Below are 9,624 nucleotides of genomic sequence, written 5' to 3'. Positions count from 1 at the left end.
TTCGGCCCTGTATCGATAATCGGTCCGTCGCCAAAAAAGTAAAGTATGTCCCCTTTATTCCGCGCGGCGAGTGAGGTAAGATGGCTGAAGTCACTGTATTCCCGTAGGCGAATGGCGTGACTATAGTTTGTCAGTAGGTGAGATTTAAACTCGTGTTCGCATATGTTATCGACTCGGATATCGAAACGAAGTTGAAAAGTAAGGTAGCTTCCACAATGCAGCGAGAAACTCTGCTATCTCACGTCATTCGCCGCGTGAAATACGGAGGAGTAAGATGTGAATGTTTATAAGCGCAGCTGAAATCTCGATGACAAATCCACCCGTGTTACCAACATCTTGCCTATCTTTCAATACATTATGATGCAAAAGTGCAGTATTGTGTCCACACCATAATGTTTTTCCGAGATTTATAGAGGGTTAAGTTATAGAGTGGCTAGCGGATCCTCGCGAGCCATGTCTATAGTTGCGGCCGGTAGTTTGAAACAGTCGAAACATGTGTAAGGGACGAGTGGAAATAAAATCCACAAACAATCCAACAAACTATTCTGAAAAATGGTAAATCTAAAACAAAACATGAAGTGGGTTTTTTTAAAGATTTTCTATCCAAAAACGTGTTTTTAACATAACTATTGAGGATAGGGCTTATAAGAAAATACATATTCTATTGAAGGATCTATTAAATGCTATCGCTTTCGTTCTCAAATCAAATTTTAGTTGATTCTGAAAAAATGTGTCCGCTTACCAGGATTTCTCCCATATAAGGAGGCGGCATAAAATAAGAGCGCAGGTCAAAAATGAAAAATTACACCCCAAAAATTGGGAGTCTGATAAAAAAATGTGTGCGACAAAAACGTTGGAAAATCTGATTTTCTGGGATCTAGGGAATCATACTGGTTGAATGAGTTACATAAAGGTGTAATGTTTCTAAAACATTTAAAAAGTTTAATTTTCGATTGATTATTTGTGTTCTTCATGACAATTAGGCTGGCCATTAACAGAAACATATCATATTGTAGTGACACGTTGGTTATTTAAGTAACTTTGCATACTTGAAATCTTCAAACAAGATTTAAACTATTTTTTCAAACGGACCAAGGTTTTTTTTCCACCTTCTTTTCACTATTAGTTTTTTTTCAAAAAAAATATAACACAACAACAATAATACCTTCAAATTGTTGGGAAAAGAATGAAATGTAGAAATTTGTTAAAATTTTCATTTAAAAATACCAAATTAAAAAAAAAATTACATTGAAAAATAAATTTTTCAACTAATTTTTCACAAACTCGGTTTTTTTTTCAAATTCTTCAAAAAAATATATAAATAGGCCATACAAATGCCAACAAGTCATGCATGCATCGGAAGATGGGCACTTTCACAGAAAAAAAGTTTTTCTAATAACAACTTTTTCATTTTTTGGAAAATTATTCTAATTTTGTTTGAAGTGAAGTGAAGATATATCTATATCGATTCGATAAAGTTTTAGATCTTATTAAAATATGAAGTTTTGTTGAAGACTTAACTCTCTACCTTTTGTAGTTTCTGTAACATATATAATTTTTGTATGGATACTTCTGAAAAACTAATGCTTTACTCGTAACATTTTTGTGTGTAAATTTTTGCGTTTGACATGTGTGTGAACGGTGAGACGCTCAGTAACAAACACGCAACCAATTAGGCTACGAAGTCCCACAAGTATGTAAAGTGGCCTCAATGACCAATGTATTTAAATCCGCAACGTTTCACTACAATTTGAGATGGTGCTGCCAACTCCTAAGACGAGTTGGCGTAAAATTTGTTAAGTTTTGCTCGTCATTGATCATTGACTTTCTAACATCATATTTAATCAGATGGCTTTAGAGCTGAGAATTTTTTCGAAAAAAGTTTGATGATGTGTAAATATATATTTCCGTCGTTGAGTTTTTTTCTGAATTTTATGTCATATGTTTTATCTAATGCTCTAATGTTTTATCTAGATTCTGGGCCTGATCACGAATGTCACTTCACGGTGAAAACGAAGTGAATTGTATACAACATTATTACGGCTGCCACCGCGTGTGTTGAATCCGGAAGAGTTCATCCGTCGTGACGACTTTGATGAACTCGGTGTTATTATGAATACCACGATACTGTCATGTCACGGAGAAAAACAGGTATATTTGTCACTTGTGTTTTAGATGATGAAAGCTAGTCACGCGGAATGGAGTAAATTTAATTTCGTATTTATTTTGCTTTTTTGCTATCATTTTTAATCTTATCTTGTCTTGTTTAGGAAAAAAAAAAGATCAACAAACATCAATTTATCCGCTTGATGGCATTTTTACACGAAATCCTGTCGTATCCAGAGGACGTAAATTTGTTTATCTGAACTCGGTTACTGCGATATGAGGAGTAATTGAGAACTAAAAATGTAGCTCCCGCAGGCCTATTGAAACAAGGCAAAAGGTAAGTAACTCTACTTCCGATTGTCATAAATGAATAGTAAATTTTTATTTCCATTTATAGGAGTAGACTAACAGAAAGTAGCAACACCATAAAATGTAAATTGAGGCCACTGACCATTGTAATAGTGTGAGAGAAACAACAATTCGTCACCTCTCATTAGAAAGAACGATCATTATGGTTGGTTATGTATAATATTGATTTGTTGATATTTTGAGTATTGAATAATAACCGTGAAGTTTTTTCAACATTGTAGAGCAGGTTTTTGTAATTCAAACATTCGCATGATAGTTATAACGGACGTTAGTTATAATGAATAAGGCCATAATTTTTTTCCTTTTTACGTAATAAATATTTTCAACGATATTTGTTGGAGACATTCTTTGAATAAAAGAATCTTAAAAAAGTGATAATAAATTTAGGAGCCAAATGAATTGCAAAGTTTAATGTTTCTTAATAACAAAGAGCCGAACTGAACTGATAATAAGTTTTAAACAAGGAAAATAGGTCTATTACTGCAAAGCATTCACAAGATACTTTTTTTTCTCTTTTCATAATTTTGACATCCATCTAAGAAAATCTGCACCATTTTCTGCTTTTAGAAAATTGCAGTTCATTCGCCTCTAGCTTGTTAACCAGTTTATGTATTGATAATTAAATCAAACCTCGTGTCCCGTATATCAAATTACACGAGAATAGGAAGGATAGGGAGGATTGAAATTCAGAATCCCATTTGGAAGTAGCTCAGATTATACTGATCGTGAGGTTCAACAAAATTGTAGAAATGGTTCTTACAAAATGATTCTATCCTTGACCTATACTAAATACTTCTCATTATTCAAACGAGTAAGACAGAGCTAAGAAAAAAGAATATGCGAGATGTTCATTGTTATACATAATAGTAATGTTTTATCTCTAGAGTAATTTATAGAAAGATAAAATAAAATTACATTCCCATATGTTCAACAACTACATCATTCACGAGCAACCAAGTATCCCTCATCATCTTTGAACCAGCGTTTGATTCAGCAAACTAACACAACAAATAAATGAATTATGGGATGAGCCCGAATAGTTGGCATTGAAATACCGAATCATCGAGGTATAATCGCAAACTTGTCATTCTAAAACATACGCTTAATTAAATGGTATATTATCTCATACACTGTATTATTTTACCTACATAACGATTAAACGTCCGAAATTATGCAACCGACATAACGATCAAACGCCCAAAATTATGCAACTGACATACCTCTTATAAACGGGAATGAACTCTTTCACTTCATGGATACGCAACTATCCGTTAAAGTGATGATAAACACAAACAGATTAAGTGAAGTGTAAGTGACGTGAAAGCGTACGTGGCAGTGATGTTCGTGATCAGGCTCGCTATGTTAATAGTCAAAAAACATAAGTTGATTTTTGTAGGCCGTTTGAGAGAAAAAAGGAAGCTATTAATTATAGAGATGCTCTGTTGTTGTGACTTGAAGTAACATACGACACATGCAACAAATATAACTTGTTTTTATTGGCCCCATTATAATCGTTTCCAGTTTGTTTCGTCAATTTATTTACTAGGCAACCAGATTTAGGTTTATTAAAGCAGTGAGACTCAAAATCGTCATTTATATATTGATGGTACATTAGATTTGGAAGTTACTGTTAGTTGTTTGTGTGGTGCGATTTGCGTACGTTTACTATTCAAAATGAAGCAGAAATCTTCTAGAATTATTCTTTTAATTAATACCGATGAATATTTCGATTGAGAGAAGTCCCATCGGGTTTTTTAATTGTTCAGTATTCCTTTGGGATGAGATCTTTTCCTAGAATTTCACCAGTTCTCAGGAACCGTTTTGTCATTTGAAACAACAATTCAAATGAAATGATGTCGTACACAATCTTATCATTGACAGTCATGGTACAGACGGACTGTCATCGAAGACGAGGCAAATAAACAAAATTGCAAATAACATCTTATTCTTCGCTTGTGATAGATAATGTTTCCATCGTAGCGCTAATCATGCTTTTGTTTTCTGTTCCTCTGTTTTTTATGATTTGCAATGTGACTCATTCCTAGAGTTTGAAGAATTTACATTGCCTCGTTTCATCTACAGCGGCCATGGACATGGAATTCACAACACGTTGCTTTCTCTATATTCGCCTGGGAAAAGTGTGCGAATTTTCAAAGTTCACTAAATGGAAATTAGCGAAACAGTCTCGAACCAATATTCACGATCAAACTTGACAAACGGAACACCGAGTCGTTCTTGGCCGCAACATCGAATCAATATTCCGCACATGTTTCTATGCGTTAAATTAGCTTCACCAAATTCTCTCCGTACAACTGTAAGAAAAGACTTTCATCAAATCGGATTTCAATTTTCCGCAATTACTTTTCCTCTTCATTCACCAGAGGCCGCTTTCCATTCGCGTAGACTTTCCATCCCGGCATTGGTGAAGGCAAAAGGCCATAATCTCGCTACCGATCGAACAACTTTTTCAAAGAGTTGGAGTTTCCGAGGGAAAGTTCTTCCACGTCTTCCACCCGCTGTACACGTGGCCAGGGAAAGGTGAAGAATTATAGGCTTCATTTTTCCCTCAAGTCGTTAGGACTTTTAATCCGTAAACGTATTGATGTTTATCCTGTTTTTATCCTGTGTGCCCTTCCGATTCCGCCAACGATACACAGCTGAGCGGTTGGAAGAAGTCATCGCTTGAACGCACGGAAGGGATCGAAGACAAACAAAAGAAGCGGTTATATTGAAAAATACAAATCAATTGATTTGCCTCGGATTATGGCGTCTAACGGCCATTGAGAGCGATACTATTGATTGTTATGGGATTTGGTCCCCTGGTGGATTTGAGAAGGGCTCTAAATACGCTTGCGACAATCGCTGGTGAAATTCTGTGACATCTTCTCCAACAGTGCTTCGCCCACAAGCATCCGAAACCATAGCAAACAAACGACAATTTTAGATGAATGTTTCGGTCAAACCATTCGGTAATAATTCAGGTTTACAATAATATGTATAACATATTATATAAATAGTTCATCGCAGACAGAACAATGACTAAAACAATAACTTTTCTGTTGTATTCAATCAGGCAACGAGATAATAGTTTTCACTAGAACAGGATCACTGTCCATTATTCCATTTTATTCAGGAATGCTGATCGTTATTGGAGAAAATATCCCTTCCTAGGAAGGACAGTACGCGTTATCGATTTCCGAGCATCATGCTTCATTGAACTTGTTTATTCGGCAAACATTCACTTTTTGCTCTCCGGATTCATCTGTCTCATCGCCAGGACTTCCAGTTCACAACACATATTATGTGTACTTATGCGTCTCGTTGCCATGTATTCAGCGCTGTTGCTATTTCATCCGGTTCAACTCGAACCGAAGGAATATTATACACTGTTTCACTTGCACAAATACGTGAACGACAGATACCGATTGATATGAGTTTTCCACGCGATTGAGCGTTAGGTATTCGAATCAGTGAAGTTCATCGAGATGTTAACAGAATAATATGGGGTAGATCTGAAATTGTGTTACACTTCTCTTGAGTAGAGGAGACATGGTATTCTGTAACAGGAAAGTTGAGACTATTTTTAACATTTCTCAACACAAGAGTACTCAAGTTATATTGCACAAAACTATCAATGAGTGAAGTTATAGGTCAGTGCATCGCGAAAACCTGTTCTGTTTCGCTCCCCGTATCAAATTCTGTAGTACTGTTGTTCTGTTGTACTAATTTAACAGACATCTCATCGCTGGGTATGCCTATTTTCGTGACATGTCTGACGTTCAACTGGCAGACGATGGTCGTTGTGATAGGGTTACATCGATAAAAAGGACAACACTCACCACTTCGATAGCTTGTATTGCCCTCAACCCACGAAACCACTTTGCAATATGAGTCACTTCTTCAAGAGTGTACACTGGCTACCCCATCCCACCACCCACCATTACACACATCATCGCCTCCATCCGGTGCCCAAGAACCGCAGCAGGCTGAAGCCGCTCTCCAAAAACCCGACCAAACTTTAAGATGCACGGAAGGGGAGGAAGAGATTTTGGTGGGAGTCTGCAGCTATTTCGTGCTGTGTACACAGTACCGAGTAGCATGAAATTGATAATCATGATAAATGGGGATTAAGTTTTGTTTGGCGGAGGCTTCTTCCTCTAGTGGAACTCTGTGCTCCGTGAAATCCTCAAAAGGCAGTAAATAATCCTCCACTCTCCGCTCTCGCTCTTCTACCAGGCGCTGCGGTTAAGATCGACAGAGGCTTTTTCGTTCACAGCGCCTCGGTTGGCGGCGGATCTGGAATTTCGGTGGAGCAAACAATCGTTGGTAGTTTGCTGATAGAGACAAACGTCATGATTGAGGATCAAAGGGTTGAACAAAAGTGAGCCGATGGTAGGGGGATCTTAATCGTTGTAATCAGTTGAAACACTTGGCTTCGTTTGTGATTGCTCGAATCATTTATTGTACAGTTCACGAGAATCGTTACAGACTTTGGGATAACATTACGAACACAGAAGAGCGCGGCTTTAAAAATCTTCCAGATGGGACTGTGTGATTCACATAGACGACCACCGATTGCGTTGCATTTCAGAGCAACAGGTATACTCCATTTGATATTGCCATCAGATGGATGAGATGCCTATCTTTAGTTGACTTATGAGGATTGATTAAATCATCCCCGCAAACCATTCTTCCCCTCAATGGAATGGTGATTCAGCACAGACAACACTCCACTAATGAGTGTGTGATGGCTGTGAGCGTTCCGAACGAGCAATCGGTTATAATGACTGAATGAAAGTTTGGCCAGCTAGCGGAAGCTCCGATAATTACTCGTAGCCGACAGTGGAAATCAATATATGCGAGCAGCCTACATGACGCCGAGAATCGAAATCATTAGCATTCACCCACACAAATCTCGAACAAAAGTCGTGATAATTTTTTTTGAGAGTGTGTCAATCGGCGGAATTAACGGAGAGCCGAAATAAGCTACTCGTATCTTTTGGAAAAAATAACAGTTAACAAGTGAGTTAGACTTTTTATTATCAATATAAAATTGGAGAGCCACTTCCGAATTATGGCATAACGTTAGACAACAGTGTAATTCTACTTTTCATCGATATGCTTTTTAATTATCTCGAATTCAGGAGAAACAGTAGTCAGTTGGCGAAACATCAACATTGTTTTGAAACGGGACTGTAATTAGTTTATGTTCATTAATGTTCAACAGTCTATGTGTCTGTGAATTTTCTTCCGAGGAGATGCAATACTTATACGCTAGCGACAGCTTACTTACGATGCGAGGGTGGAGTTTACTTTGTAAATATTCTCCTTTCGCTATCCCCCTTCGTTGTTTCTATTCTAGCGGCTGCATAAGTTGGCCGTCGTTGACAGCTCTGTTCGGGAAAGCACGCAAATGAACAGAACAAATGTATGGGGAAATGGGGATGCTTCCAATTTTCATCAATTTAAACCATATACTATGGGATTGTAATGTATAGCATATAAAACAAATCTCCGAAATCTCCGATTCGATTGGTGTGTAAATCGTTAAAATCCGTTCGCAATAGAAATAGTTATTAAAGTTAACTTTATTTCATAAAAACGTGACCTGTTTTCTGATATGGCACCCTTAATGTAAGACGTAGTCCTACGTCAAAAAATACTGAAGGTACACTGAAATTTCTGGGGGATTTAGAGATTCACTATTTTTTTATTCGTTTTTTTTTGCATGTATTTTTTGTTTTTTGAATTTAAAAGAGGAATTTGATTTTTGATTCATCCCATTAAAGTCAGAAAACACCTTTCTCACATGAAAAGAATAAATTTATCCAGATTCTCTCAGGAGGGATATGCGATAATATTTGATGAACAAAATCCTTCTACGCATATGTTCGAATTTCAACAATGACAGAGTTCTAGAACCTTCTTTGTGTTTCGGACTCTGTTGCCTCAAACTAGTTCTACATTAAAAAGTACGCTACGGAAGACAACTCTGTTGCTTTCATTTGAAAAATGAGAAAAATTTAGTATAGGATATAGTAGTGGAACATCTAAATTAGTGTATTTTAATGACATTTTGGAAGTGAAAAACTTAAAAGTTAATCATTTTTAATGTGTTATTATTACTTTTATCCTAAAACTTGTACTAAACGGATTGTTCCTATCAATTAAATTGAAGCTCTCAAACCGCTCTACAATTTTTTCTTTGACACCCAAATTCTATCTTTCATAATTTGGGTGCAATATCGATATAAAGAATTCTTGGTAAAAAATCAAGCAAAATCTCCAAAAATCACTATTTTTACCCCACTGTACATGTAATAGCCACTCAAATTTCACCTTAACGTTGAAAGGTTACATTTCTTCTTGAAATAAGTCATATTTGAAATATAAAAAAAAATATTTTTTTCCAAACTGTATATAATCGAGTCCAAAATTGTATATAATCGAATCACATATAATCGAGTCTGTATATAATGGAGTCTGACCTGTATCAAATGAAAGGGATTGACTAGTAGAACACAGATATTTATTAAAAATCCAAATCCAAAATGGCCGCCACCACAAAGAGGGGCCAAATATATTTTTTTTTTCAAAACCACATCAATATGGGTATCAAATGAAAGTGCTCGACTAGTAGAACATAGTACATCATGAAAAATTCAAATCCAAGATGGCCACAGTCCGCAAATAACTGATTACTTTTTAATGGTTTCATTCAGCTTGCCCTGTTTGTATGTATGTTTGAGTGTTTGTAGGATTGCCCCACATCAATTGAAATTTGACCCCGTTTCTGATCACTGATTGTTCTGAAATATGGAACATACCTTTAATTATACTTCCATTATAAAACTGCTTGAAAATTCAATTTGGCCGCCCCTAAAAAATGGCTGAATGGCTTGACTTACAGAATATACTACATTATGAACAACATAAATTCGAAAAGGTAATCGCCACTAAATAGTTGACTATGTATTTTTTGCATTCCCCTCAATACAGGGAAACTTCGATATAGCGTACCCTCGTTATAACGTACACATTTTCAAAGTTCAAAGGAATAATTTTTTGAATAGTATTTTTCTGAAAGAACAATGAATTATCTGTATTTTGATACTAAAGCTTGGTTTGTACTTTTAATCCCGAAGTACA

The sequence above is a fragment of the Toxorhynchites rutilus genome, chromosome 3 (assembly GCF_029784135.1).
Source record: "Toxorhynchites rutilus septentrionalis strain SRP chromosome 3, ASM2978413v1, whole genome shotgun sequence".
NCBI lineage: Eukaryota > Metazoa > Arthropoda > Insecta > Diptera > Culicidae > Toxorhynchites > Toxorhynchites rutilus.
This window is presented reverse-complemented; position numbering follows the sequence as displayed.